This window comes from Macaca thibetana, chromosome X, assembly GCF_024542745.1.
Source record: "Macaca thibetana thibetana isolate TM-01 chromosome X, ASM2454274v1, whole genome shotgun sequence".
Classification (NCBI taxonomy): domain Eukaryota; kingdom Metazoa; phylum Chordata; class Mammalia; order Primates; family Cercopithecidae; genus Macaca; species Macaca thibetana.
In genome coordinates this window covers 174,465-188,233 of record NC_065598.1, presented here as the reverse complement: position 1 = coordinate 188,233, position 13,769 = coordinate 174,465, and the positions used below count along the sequence as shown (strand labels likewise).

The 13,769-nt window shown below is 49.4% G+C and overlaps 1 protein-coding gene and 1 long non-coding RNA gene across 10 annotated transcripts in view; one reads left to right on the top strand and one right to left on the bottom strand.

The window, feature by feature from the left end:
* LOC126946842 (dehydrogenase/reductase SDR family member on chromosome X) overlaps positions 1-10,809 on the bottom strand; it is a 429,610-nt gene extending 418,801 nt beyond the window's left edge. The window contains exon 1 of the mRNA XM_050777532.1: positions 10,806-10,809. The gene's annotated coding sequence lies outside the window, so the exon portion shown is untranslated. The remainder of the gene's footprint in view (positions 1-10,805) is intronic.
* A 211-nt stretch (positions 10,810-11,020) lies between these two features.
* LOC126946843 (uncharacterized) overlaps positions 11,021-13,769 on the top strand; it is a 55,253-nt gene continuing 52,504 nt past the window's right edge. For all 9 annotated transcript variants that reach the window (XR_007722771.1, XR_007722770.1, XR_007722767.1 and 6 more), the window contains exon 1: positions 11,021-11,258. This is a non-coding gene — a long non-coding RNA (uncharacterized LOC126946843). The remainder of the gene's footprint in view (positions 11,259-13,769) is intronic.

The following is a 13,769-nucleotide window of genomic DNA, read 5'->3' as shown; positions in this document are numbered from 1 at the left end:
ACCCTCCCTCTCCCCCTAGCATAAAAGGAGCCTAAAATTCTATTAAGATGGTTCTTTCAACCCAAATGCCCATCAGTGATAGACTGGATAAAGAAAATGTGGCACATATACACCATGGAATACTATGCAGCCATAAAAAAGAATGAGTTCATGTCCTTTGCAGGGACATGGATGAAGCTGGAAACCATCTTTCTCAGCAAACTAACACGGGAACAGAAAACCAAACACCGCATGTTCTCACTCATAAGTGGGAGGTGAACAGTGAGAACCCACGGACACAAGGAGGGGAACATCACACACCGGGGCCTGTTGCGGGGTGGGGGGCAAAGGGAGGGAGAGCATTAGGATAAATACCTAATGCCTGTGGGGCTTAAAACCTAGATGACAGGTTGATGGGTGCAGCAAACCGCCATGGCACATGTATACCTATGTAACAAACCTGTACATTCTGCACATGTATCCCAGAACTTAAAGTATAATAATAATTTTTTTTTTAAAGATGGCTTTTTAGGACGGCACTCTTCTGTCTTCTCGACTTGCTGGTTCTTCAAAATAAAGCTGCTGTCCTTACCTTCACACCTTGTCTCTAGACTTACTGGCTGTCATGCAATGCGTGGAGCAAGCTTTAGACGCGACGATGGGAGTGTGAAGGGGGTGGTCACATGTGGAAGGAGACAGAAGGAAAGGTGGAGAGAATTGGGCAAGTGGGCAAGGTACCTGGCACAGCTGACCATTTTGTGTGATTCTGGGACAGAGAGAAGTGATGGTAGGTAATCTCCCAAAACTGTTCGGCAGCTGAGAGACCTGCTCCTTCCCCCAGCCGGCTCCGAGGCACTGCCTTCCTGCACAATGCACAGTAGCCCCCCTTATCTGTGGTTTTGCTTTCTGTGGTGAAAGAGTTTGGATATTTGTCCCTGTCAAATCTCACGTCAAATTGTCATGCCCAATGCTGGAGGTGGGCCTGGTGGCAGGTGTTTGGGTCATGGGGGCAGATTCCTCATGGCTTATGTCTGTCCTCACAATAGTGGGTTAGTTCTTGCCAGATCTGGCTGGTTCAGTGTTGTGGCACCTCTCACCACCCCCGAGTTGCTCCTGTTTTTCTCGTGTGATATGCTCACCCCCACTTCATCTTTCACCATAACTGGAAGCTTCCTGAGGCCCCCCAGAAGCTGAGCAGATGCTGGTGCCGTGCTTTCTCCACAGCCTGCAGAACCGTGAGCCAATGACACCTTTTGTGTGTGTGTGTGTGTGACGGGAGTCCTGCTGTCACCCAGGCTGGAGCGCAGTGGCACGATCTCAGCTCACTACAACCTCCGCCTCCCAGATTCAAGAGATTCTCCTGCCTCAGCCTCCTGAGTAGCTGGGATTACAAGTGCCCACCATGACCCCGACTAATTTTTTGTATTTTTGGTAGAGACAGGGTTTCACCATGTTGGCCAGGCTGATCTTAAACTCCTGACCTCAAGTGATCCTCCCGCCTCAGCCTCCCAAAGTGCTGGGATGACAGGCGTGAGTCTCCGTGCCCAGCCCACTTCTTTTTTTTCATATAAATTACCCAGTCTCTGGTATTTCTTTGCAGCAATGCAAGAACAGCCTACAACATGTGGTTTCCGTTATCACTGGTCAACTATAGGCTGAAAATACTAAGATATTTCAAGAGAGAGACTGAGACACACACATGAAAGAGAGAAAGAGCACACCACATTCACATAACTTTTACTACAGTATATTGTTATAATTGTCCTATTTCATTATGAGTCTGTTGTTCATTTTTCACTGTGCCTAATTCATAAATTAAACTTTATCATCATAGGTTTGTTTGTATAAGAAAAGAAACAGGCTGGCCGCAGTGGCTCACACCTGTACACCCAGCACTCTGGGAGGCGGGTTGATCACCTGAGCTCAGGAGTTTTAGACCAGCCTGACCAACATGGCAAAATCCCATCTCTATTAAAAATACAAAAAAATGAGCCAGTTGTGGTGGCAGGCAGCTGTAATCCCAGCTACTTGGAAGGCTGAGGTGGGAGAATTGCTTGAACCCGGGAGGTGGAGGTTGTCGAGAGCCGAGATCACACCATTGCATTCCAGCCTGGGTGACAGAGCAAGACCCTGTCTCAAAGAAAAATAAAAAATAAAAATAAATAAATAAAACATACTAAAGGAAATAAAAATATTTTATCTCAAAATATATTTCTTTAATATATTGGGGAGTACTCCTGAAATGCTATCTTTCCACTTCTCGAAAGAAGACATTCATGTGGCCAAAAAAAAAAAAAATATGGAAAAACCTGAACACCGCTGATCATCAGAGAAATGCAAATCAAAGCTAATGACGAGACACCATCTCACACTAGTCAGAATGGCGATTATTAAAAAGTCAAAAAACAACAGGTGCTGGTGAGGTTGTGGAGAAACAGGAACACTGTTACACTGTTGGTGGGAGTGTAAATTAGTTCAACCACTGTGGAAGACAGTGTGGCGATTCCTCAGAGACCTCAAGGCAGAATTACCCTTTGACCCAGCAATCCCATTACTGGGTATGTACCCAAAGGAAAAATCATTCTATCATAAAGATCCATGCATGCGTATGTTCACTGCAGCACTGTTCACAATAGCAAAGACACAGAATCAACCTGAATGCCCATCAATGATAGGCTGGGTAAAGAAAATGTGGTGGCCAGGCACAGTGGCTCACGCCTGTAATCCCAGCACTTTGGGAGGCCAAGGCGGGCAGATCACTTGAGATCAGGAGTTCAAGACTAGCTTGGCCAACATGGTGAAACCCCGTCTCTACCAAAAATACAAAAATTTGCTGGGTGTGATGGCGGGTGCCTGTAATCCCAGCTACTCGGGAGGCTGAGGCAGGAGAATCGCTTGAATCTGGGAAGCAGAGGTTGCAATGAGCTGAGATTGCACCACAGCACTCCAGCCTGGGTGACAGAGCAAGATTCCATTTCAAAAAGAAAAAAAGAAAAAAGAAAATGTGGTACATATACACCATGGAATACTATGCAGCCATACAAAAGCATGAGTTTATGTCCCTTGCAGGAACATGGATGGAGGTGGAAGCCGTTACCCTCAGCAAACTAATGCAGGAACACAAAATAAAATACTGCATGTTCTCACTCAAAAGTGGGAGCTGAAGAATGAGAGCACAGGGAGGAGAACACACACTGGGGACTGTGAAAAGCTTGGGGGTAAGGGGAGGGAGAGCCTCAGGAAGAATAGCTAACAGATGCTGGCTTAATACCTGAGTGATGGGTTGATCTGTGCAGCAAACCACCATGGCACATGTTTACTTAGGTAACAAACCTGCACATTCTGCACATGCACCCTTGAATTTTAAATTAAAGGTGAAGGAAAACAAAAAAGAAGAAACACTGTCTTTTGTGGGGGAACCCTGCGTCTGTTGATCTGTAGAGGGTCTACTGTAAGGCGGCCAGCCCTTCTCTTGTCTGGATTAGACAGTCAGCTGTAAAGTGACCAACTCTTCTCTTGTCCGGATCTAGGAGAGATTAACTGAGAGTATGGAGCTTTTAAAGACCTGAAAAGAAATATTCACCATCTCTTCTCTCTGGGGGCTGCTACCTGTGAAGTTGCATCTACATAACGAGCCCACTTTTGCTAGCAAAGCCTTTTCCTTTCTCCCTCCCATAACCTGTCTTGCAGCTAAAACTTGGTTTCGGCTGTGCTCTGAGTCTGCATTCTTGTTTTTTATTTTGTTGTATTTTGAGATAGGGTCTCAGTCGCCCAGGCTGGAGTGCAGTGGTGCAATTACATCTCTGCAGTCTCCACCTCCCAGGCTCAAGCAATCAGCATGCCTGGCTAATTAAAAAAAAAAAAAAAAATGGGGAGGCGGGGGAGGTGGGCACTGTGGCTCATGCCTGTAATCGCAGCACTTTGGGAGGCTGAGGCACAGGAATCACCTGAGGTTAGGAGTTTGAGACCAGCCTGGCCAACATAGTGAAACCCTGTTTCTACTAAAAATACAAAAATTAGCCGGGTGTGGTGGCGCACACCTGTAAACCCAGCTACTTGGGAGGCTGAGGCAGGAGAATCGCTTGAACTCAGGAGACGGAGGTTGCAGTGAGCTGAGATCACACCACTGTACTCCAGCATGGACGACAGAGCTAGACTCTATCTCAAAAAAAATTTTTTTTGTGTAGAGATGAGACCACACTTAGTTGCCTAGGCTGGTCTTGAACTCCTAGCCTCAAAGCAATCCTCCTGCCTTGACCTCCCAAAGACATTACAGGCATGAGCCACTGTGCCTGGCCCTGGAAGAGGAGAGAAGGTCTGAAAAGCTTTTCTACTCGTCGAGCAACGGCATTTGCAGGTGGCACATTGAAGAGGTAATTAGGTTATTAAGTGGAATTAATGTCTCTGGAAGGAAGGGGCTAGCTATTGTGGGACTGTGGCCCCCTTGTTTTTCTTGAGCACATACCTTCTCTCCTCGTCCACTTTCTCTCCAAGCTATGAACCAGAATGAAGCCCTCATCAGATTCAGCTGCTCCACCTTGGACTTCCCAGCCACCACAACTGCAAGTTAAAAACACCCTCTATTTTTAATAAGCTACTCAGTCTGTGGTATTCTGTGATAGCAACAGAAAACAGACTAAAACACACCCTTTCTACTTCTAGTGCTGACCAACACTTTCTCCTTGTCACAAAGGCTGGATGTGATGCCCTCCGTCACCCTCAGGGAGGGAGGGGTCTCCTCTTCATTAAATATGGCAGTGGTCAGGCCAGATGCAGTGGCTCATGCCTGTAATCCCAGCACTTTGGGAGGCCAAGGCAGATGGATCACTTGAGGCCAGGAGTTTGAGACCAGCCTGGCCAACATGGTGAAACCCAGTCTCTACTAAAAATACAAAAATTAGCTGGGCATGGTGGTGCATGCCTGTACTCCCAGCTACTCAGGAGGTTGAGGCAAGAGAATCACTTGAACCCGACAGGCAGAGGTTGCAGTGAGCCAAGATTGCATCACTGCACTCTAGCCTGGGGGACAGAGGAAGACCTTGTATTAAAAAAAAAAAATTCTATCTATCTATCTATCTATCTATCTATCTATCTATCTATCTATCTATCATCTAATCTATCTATCTATCTATCTATCTATCTATCTATCTATCTATCTATCTATCTATCTATCTATCTATCTGATTGTGGTCAGAAACAAGTAAATGTAGGGAAGCCATAAACTCAGTAATGAACTAGACTCCTTTAAGGGAGATTAGGCTGTTCCTGGTGTGTGCTATCAGAAATTCTGAAATATTCCTTGAATGCCTCTCAGAGTGATACAGTTGACCACACACCTCCCCCATCTGCTATATCTACTTGTCTTGTCCCCCGAAATTGTTTTCTCCTTGCTTTGCTTTTCCTGATGGGGTCAGGAAACATTCCACCCGGAACTGTGGCATTTGAGAAAACAATGTAAGTAAGAAGGTCACTTTCACCTTACCCTCACCGGTCTTCCTTAACGTAGGTCATACAAGCTCAGAAGGACTCTCTGATCTTACCCTGAAGCGGGTCACGGGACCCCCACTCCGGAGGTCCCCTCCCTATACCAGGAGGAAGAGAATATCCTTAACTCTGAACACACAGGGACGCAGAAGAATCTGAACAAACAGGCCCTGCTAAGTTCCCGCAGTTTATTCTCATTAGATCAGATCCTTTTGCCAGAGGTGTGTAAACCAGAGCCACTCCATCTTGAATAGGGGCTGGGTAAAATGAGGCTAAAACCTACTGGGCTGCATTCCCAGATGGTTAAGGCATTCTAAGTCACAGGATGAGATAGGAGGTTGATACAAGATACAGGTCAGAAAGGCCTTGCTGATGAAACAGGTTGCAGTAAAAAAAAAAAAAAAAAAAAAAAAAAAAAAAAAAAAAGCCGGTCAAATCCCACCAAAACCAAGATAGCCACAAGAGTGACCTCTGGTCATCCTCACTGCTACACTCCCACCAGCGCCATGACAGTTACAAATGCCATGGCAACATCAGGAAGTTACCCTACATGGTCTAAAAACAGGAAGCATGAATAATGCACCCCTTGTTTAGCATATCCACAGAAATAACCATAAACATGGGCAACCAGGAGCCCTCGGGGCTGCTCTGTCTATGGAGTAGCCATTCTTTATTCCTTTTGTTTCCTAATAAACTTGCTTTCACTTTACTCTGTGGACTCACCCTGAATTCTTTCTTGCTTGAGATCCAAGAACCCTCTCTTGGGGTTTGGTTCAGGACCCCATTCCTGTCACACTTGTCCAATAGTCACACTTCTCCATCACTGTTCACTCTTCATTAAAACTAAGCATATCACATCTGTAATCCCAGCACTTTGGGAGACCGAGGCAGGTGGATCAACTGAGGTCAGGAGTTCGAAACCAGCCTGGCCAACATGGTGAAACTCCGTCTCTACTAAAAATATAAAAATTAGCCGGACGTGGTGGTGGTTGCCTATAGTCCCGGCTACTCGGGAGGCTGGGGCAGGAGGATCGCTTGAACCCACGAGGTGGAGGTTGCAATGAGCCGAGATCACGCCATAGAACTCCAGCCTGGGCGACAGAGTGAGACTCCATCTCAAAAAACAAACAAACGAACAAACAAAAAACCAAAACCGAAGCACAAAAATACTCAGATTTCCCTATTTATTTCTTATGATGGCTTCCATGTCACATAAAACCTAAATACATGGACCTGCTTTTCTCTTGCTATTCTGTTTTTGTTCTAGGGGCCTTAGTCATAAAGCCGATGATGGGTGAAGAAAAACATTTCTCTCTCCCTGCTACCCTGCCATTACGACAGGCCACAGGCAGCACTTCCAGCTGCTCCGTGGATGTGCTGCAACTTGAATTTGAACTTATTTCAAGTTCTTTGCCTTCAGAATGGTCAGGAATAGAGACCATCTTCCAGGTGAAGCACAGCCCCATCATGTCAACAGGTTTAGGCGCAATGACACTGGAGAGGCTTGACTGCTGAAAGTGAAGAAGGAAAGTGCTTCCTAGGATAGGGTTTGTAAAGGAGCTTAAATTAGTGATGTTTCCTTGCATCCGGTCCATGCCAATGTGCAATTCCATTTTGTTTCTCTTTTTACAGAAAAGGCTGGCCCCTGACTCTCTGGAATTGTATGCATGAGATATTTCTCCTGAACCTACAGAGACTCAAATCCCCATGACTCAAAGGCAGAATCTGTGAAATTTTACTGTCTGATCTGGGAACAGTTTCTAGGATGTCATTGTCATCGGTTGATTGGATTTTGAGTTGACCCCCAAAAATTCAGATAAAGAACATGTGTCTGAGCAGCTCTGGTAGGCTGTGCCCCCCCCTTTTTTTTTTTTTTTTTTTCTTTTGAGATGGAATATTGCTCTGTTGCCCAGGCTGGAGTACAGTAGTGTGATCTGAGCTCACTTCAACATCTGCCTCCCAGGTTCAAGTGATTCTCCTGCCTCAGCCTCCTGAGTAGCTGGGATTACAGGCACTCACCACCATGCCCAGCTAATTTGTGTATTTTTAGTAGAGACGGAGTTTCACCATTTTGGCCAGGCTGGTCTCGAACTCCTGACCTCAGGTGATCCACCCACCTCAACCTCCCAAAGTACTGGGATTACAGGCACGAGCCACCGCGCCCGGCCTGCCCTTCTTTTCTTGCATGTCTTTGGCTGGTATTTAGCATGCGAACATGGCATCACTGATACTGTACTAGCCAGCTGAAAAGACGCATACACAGGCTCACACATCAAGTTATTGCCAAATTAATTATTGCTGTAAAAATGCTTTGTACCACTGAGGGGACACAGATCATGAAATTTCCAATGTATGAACTCTAGGCTACCAAATACTGCTTACCTTTGGGCGCTGTGAACCGCGAGGAAAATTCCAGTGATCTGGGGGCAGTCACAAGGCAAAGTGGTCCAAATGGCCTGAACTCAGAATCAAAGAGCCCTTCGTTTTGATCCCAGCCCACTGCTAATGAACTCTATGGCCCTGTGTTGTTTTCTTATCAGCAGACATGAGCTAATAAGTCCAATATCCATGTATCACAATTATTTCCCAGTGAATCAACACATAGAAAGTTATACGACAATACAAAAATGTCAGGTAAAAATTTACTTGTTTGTCCATCAATCCATCTATTCACCTACTCATCCATCCATTCATCCATCTATTCTTCTACCCACCCATCTATCCAGCTATCTATCCACCTGTCTGTCTGTCCATCCATCTATCCATCCATCCATCCATCCATCCATCCATCCATCCATCCATCCATCCATCCATCCATCTATCCATCCACCCACCCACCTACTCATCTATCTCTCTACCCATCCAGCCAGCCAGTAATCTGTCCACCCATCTATCCATCCATTTGTTCACCCATTTATCCATCCATCCACCTACCTACCCATCGATCTCTCTACTCCTCCATCTACCCAGTAATCTGTCCATCCATCTATCCTTCCAACCATCCATCCACCCACCCATCCACCCACCTATCTATCCATCTATCCATAGATCAATCCATTTATCCCCGCTTTCATCCATCCATTTATTCATCTGTCCATTTATCCATCCATTCCTCCACCCACCCATCCATTCATCATTTATTCATCTATTCATTCATCTATTCATCCACCCACCCATCCATTCATCCATTTATTCACATGTATCCATCCATTCATCCATCCATCCAACTATCTATCCACCCAATCGCCCACTCATCTTTCCATACATCTATCCACTCATCCTCTCATCCATCCACCCATTTGTCTGCCCATTTATTCATTCATCCAGCCATCTATCTCTTTATCCATCCTTACAGCAAGTGATCCACCCATTCGTGCATGCAGATGGCTGTCTGTCCATTCATTCATCCATCCACCACTTCCTACCCTCAGACCCATCTATATCCACCCATCATCCACTGACCTCAAAAACTTCATTTGATCGTCTGTGCAGCAGACATGGTGTGTAACGCTCAGACATCTCTTAAGGGTCTTGGTTGTCCACAAGAACCTCACAGGAGGTCTCTAAGTTGGGTTCAGACCCTGGTAATGAAAAACAGAAATAAAAGTGATTTAAAGAAAGCTGATGGAGACCTGACTTTAGCAAACAGTGAGATAAAAATGTACGCCTCTGTCCTGTAAAATAAGTTGGGAGAGTGAGTCTGGGGCTGGCATGGCCATCGTGCTATGTCACCAGCCACCCTGACACCTTTGCTCAACGTGTTCTGCCATGCTTAGAATACAACTTCTGGCTGGGCGCAGTGGCTCATACCTGTAATCCCAGCACTTTGGGAGGCCGAGGTGTGTGGATCATGAGGTCAGGAGTTCGAGACCAGCCTGGCCAACAGGGTGAAACCTTGTCTCTACTAAAAATACAAAAATTAGCCAGGCATGGTGGTGCACGCCTGTAATCCCAGCTACTCAGGAGGCTGAGACAGGAGAATCACTTGAACCCAGGAGGCGGAGGTTGCAGTGAGCCAAGAGGGTGCCACTGCACTCCAGCTTGGGCCACAGAGCAAGAATCCATCTCAAAACAAACAAACAACACATACACAACTTCTATCCTGTAGGAGACTTCCTGCTCCAAACTGGCTGCTGGGACTTCAGTCATCACGTCATTATCCCAGGCAGGTTCAGGACGAAGCAAAGACAAAAGAAAAAAAAAAAAAAAAAAAAGAAAGAAAGAAAAAAAAAAAAAAAAAAAGAAAAGTGATTCCGCCTCCAGGAGTGGAGTGCATAGTTTCACTGCTGCAATCCTCAAACCCCTGAGGTGGGCCCTGGGGTGCGGAGCCAGGCCCTCTGGCCTTGCCTGTGTCTGATCCAGGGGCACAGATGGTCTGGGGAAAGACGGTGTCGCCGCAGGCCTGGCACAACACAAGACCAGTGTTACCGAAGGGCCCCTGACTCAGCCTGCGGGGGCGAGTCGCCAAGGACCAGGACTCAGCCAGGCCACCCAGATAGGGGTCTTACCCCCAACCCCAAACCACGGCCACAAGTCCTCACTCCCAACCCTGTCTCTGAGCTTGTGGCCGAACGTCCTTGGTCCCGCGCAGAGTGGGTATCCGCAGTGTGTCCCAAAGCCCCTCACCCCCGCCATCCCTCTCCACTGAGCGCCCCCAGCTCGGACGCTCCAGAAAGGACCAGGGGCCGTGGCTGCCTGTCGAGGCCTACGCCTTTCTGAACAGGGAAGGGATTGCACTTTGCACCCCTTGGGGAGCGCCCTGAGCGCCCCGCGAGCAGCGGGAAGAGGGCCCCATAGTTTTCCGAGCAGAGAAGCAGGAAAAGTTTCATTTTCTCCCCGTTGGGGCTGCCTGGGAGGGTGCCTGTTAGGAACAGAGAGGGGACAGCAAGGGCGAGTGCGGAGAGGCCCACACCTCTCCAAGAAGGGCAGTGGTTTCTCTTGGCTCCAGGTAGGGACCACCCTGGGGCGTGCATTTAAGGGGCTGTAAAGAGGGAGGGACCCGCACTTTCCCGGGGGTTGCACTTTGCTCTAGTTGGCGCCGTCCTGGGCGTCCTGGCGACGGGCCTGTGGGCCGGGGGCACTCACAGTTTCCTGAGAAGGGAAGGGGGGGCGTCCCGTGCTCCCCTCGGCGCCGCCTGGGTCACCTCCGCCCGTCCCCTCCCCGGGGCCCCTCTCCGCCCCCTCCCCCTCCCCGGGGGCCCCTCCTCCGCCCCCTCCCCCTCCCCCGGGGCCCCTCCTCCGCCCCCTCCCCCTCCCCGGGGCCCCTCCTCCCCCCCTCCCCCTCCCCGGGGCCCCTCCTCCGCCCCCTCCCCCTCCCCGGGGCCCCTCCTCCGCCCCCTCCCCCCCCCCCTCCTCCTCCGCCCCCTCCCCTCCCCCCCCCTCCTCCTCCCGGGGCCCCTCCTCCGCCCCCCCCCCCTCCCCGGGGCCCCTCCTCCGCCCCCTCCCCCCCCCCCGGGCCCCTCCTCCGCCCCCTCCCCCTCCCCGGGGCCCGGCGTTGCCGCCCCTCCTCCGCCCCCCGCCCCGGGGCCCGGCGTTGCCGCCCCTTCCGTGTGCACGTGGAGGCCGGGGTGGGGCGGGCCAGGCGCAGCCCGGGCTGAGCTTGCAGGGCTGCTCCACTCACCCAACCTCTTCGAGTCCTCCGCGGGCTCCGCCCCACCCGGCTAGTGGGGGACGTTCTGTCCCGCAGCCTTCGCGGGCGCGCTGCTCTCGGGGACGGTTCCTGCTCGCGTTGGGCGCACCATGGCGCGCTGGGCTGCTGCTCCTCGGCCTGCTCCGCCCTCTGGTGGCCGCCCCTGGTGAGCGAGCGGCGGGATCCGGGTCGGGGGACGCGGAGGGGCGCGGGTCGGGCCTGGAGATCCGCTTGGGGATGTGGGTTGCGGGGTGGTGCACCCCGCTGGGACACCCGGTCCCTGTTCCCTGCCCGGCGGGACGCGCTGTGCCCACGGGGGCCCAGGTCCGGAGGAGGCGCCTACTTTCTCCACAACGCTCTTCCTGGGGCCAAGTGGCAGCCGTTTCAGAGGGAAAGGTCGGCGTTTCTTTTGTAAACCAAAAAGTACCTGGGACAAGTCTCAATACATTTGAGTTAATTTGGCGAAGGTCAGGAAGGAGCCCTTTCTCCAAAGGTGATACTGAGGGCTTAGGTATTTAAAGGGGGGGAAGCACGCTGGAGGGGAAAGGAGGAGGAAGGCTCATTTTACCCAATTTACCTGTTGCAAAAGAAAAGGAGCAGGTAGAATAGTCAATTATGTGTTTGTCTTACGCTCACTAAATTGGCACTTTACTAAGATAAGGTCAACAGAGTTGTTGCATTCTTTCTCTGCATCTATCTGCTTGGGAACAGAAGGAAAGACAGCTTTTTGCCTAATTCAGCTTCCAGCTTTATTATTATTATTATTATCATTATTATTTTGGCAGAGTGAACTGGGGTTCCAAGTTTTAATTTTCCTTCTACACTTTTCAGAATCGCAAGCTCTTAAATTTAGAGGGACCTGGGGAAGAGGTGGCATCCGATTCACCCCAACCCTGGTGACGTTCTTAGGGATCTCTGCCCCTTTGCATGAGCCCCTCACGTCCCCTGTTATCTCCCCACCGCCCCCCAGGATTCTGGGACCTGGGTCTTGGTTAGGGCAATTGGGGAGGTCTCCCTGGAGCAGCCTCCCGGAGCCACGCCCTGCATCCCGGGCCTAAATTTGGAATTGCTGGGAGCCTGAGACCCGGGGTGGGGGAGGGGAAGGAAAGTTAGAAAAAATGTTCACTCCTGAAAACGTTCAAAAATACTTTGCGGGCCGGGCGCGGTGGCTCACGCTTGTAATTCCAGAACTTTGGGAAGCCGAGGCGGGAGGATCACTTGAGGTCGGGAATTCGAGACCAGCCTGGCCAACATGGTGAAACCCCATCTCTACTAAAAATACAAAAATTAGCTGGGTGTGATGGTGCACATCTGTAATGCCAGCTACTTGGGAGGCTAAGGCACGAGAATCGTTTGAACCCAGGAGGCGGAGGCTGCAGTGAGCCGAGATGGGACCACTGCACTACAGCCTGGTCGACAGAGTGACACTCTGTCTGAAAACAAACAAACAAAAAAATTAGCGGATACAGGCTCCAGGAATTTAAGCCCGTGCGCTGTGCGACAGGTCCCTGTGAAAAGCGACACGTGGGGGTAGAAATGTGCCCCTACCAGATTGTCCGTGTGTACCAGAGGAGAATTCGGAAAACAGAAAAAATACCAGGAAGGAAGGCTCCCCTGCCATCCCCGACACTGTTACCTTAACAGTGTTTTTCTTTATTTTTTATTTTTGTAGGTACATAGTTGGTGTATATATTTATGAGTCTATGAGATATTTTGATACAGGCTTGCAATAAGCAATAATCACATCATGGAGAATGCAGTATTCATCCCCTCACGTGTTTATCCTTTGCGTAGCGAGCAATTCAATTATACTCTTTAACAACATTTTTCTATCCCCAACCTTTTAAAATAAAACAGGGGAACCTGCTGGCTGTCCTGTGTTATAAATTCCTTTTTCCACTCCCTGGTGCATTTTTGGTCCTTAATATAGTCAGGTTTTTTTTTTTGAGACAGAGTCTAGCTCTGTCGCCTAGGCTGGAGTGCAGTGGTGCAATCTCAGCTCACTGCAACCTCCTTCTCCCAGGTTCAAGCAATACTCCTGCCTCAGCCTCCTGAGTAGCTGGGATTACAAGCACCCACCGCCATATCTGGCTAATTTTTGTGTTTTTAGTAGAGATGGGGTTTCACCATGTTGGCCAGGCTGGTCTTGAACTCCTGACCTCCGGTGATCCTCCTGCCTCGGCCTCCCAAAGTGTTGGGATTACAGGGGTGAGCCACCACGCCAGCCTAGTCAGGCTTTTAATTAGACCGGCTTGCAGGCAGTGTCGTGTCTGGACTGGCCTTACCTGTAGGGTCCAGCCCTACAGGGCTTGGCGGGTGTTCCCCCGTGTGTGGAGACGAGAGATCATAAGAAATAAAGACAAAAGACACATAGATAAAGAGAAAACAGCTGGGCCCAGGGAACCACTACCACCAAGACACCGAGACCGGTAGTGGTAGCGGCCCTGAATGGTTGGGCGCTGATAATTTGTTGTATACAAGACAAGGGGGCAGGGTGAGGAGGGTGAGTCATCCAAGTGATTGATGAGGTCAAGTAGCAGAGAGGGAAGGCAGCATACGTCAACGTTTTCTTCTATACACTTATCATAAAGATCAAAGACTTTAAGATTTTCACTATTTCTTCTACCACTATCTTCTAAGAACTTTAAAGAGGAACCTGGAGTATGGGAGGAACGTG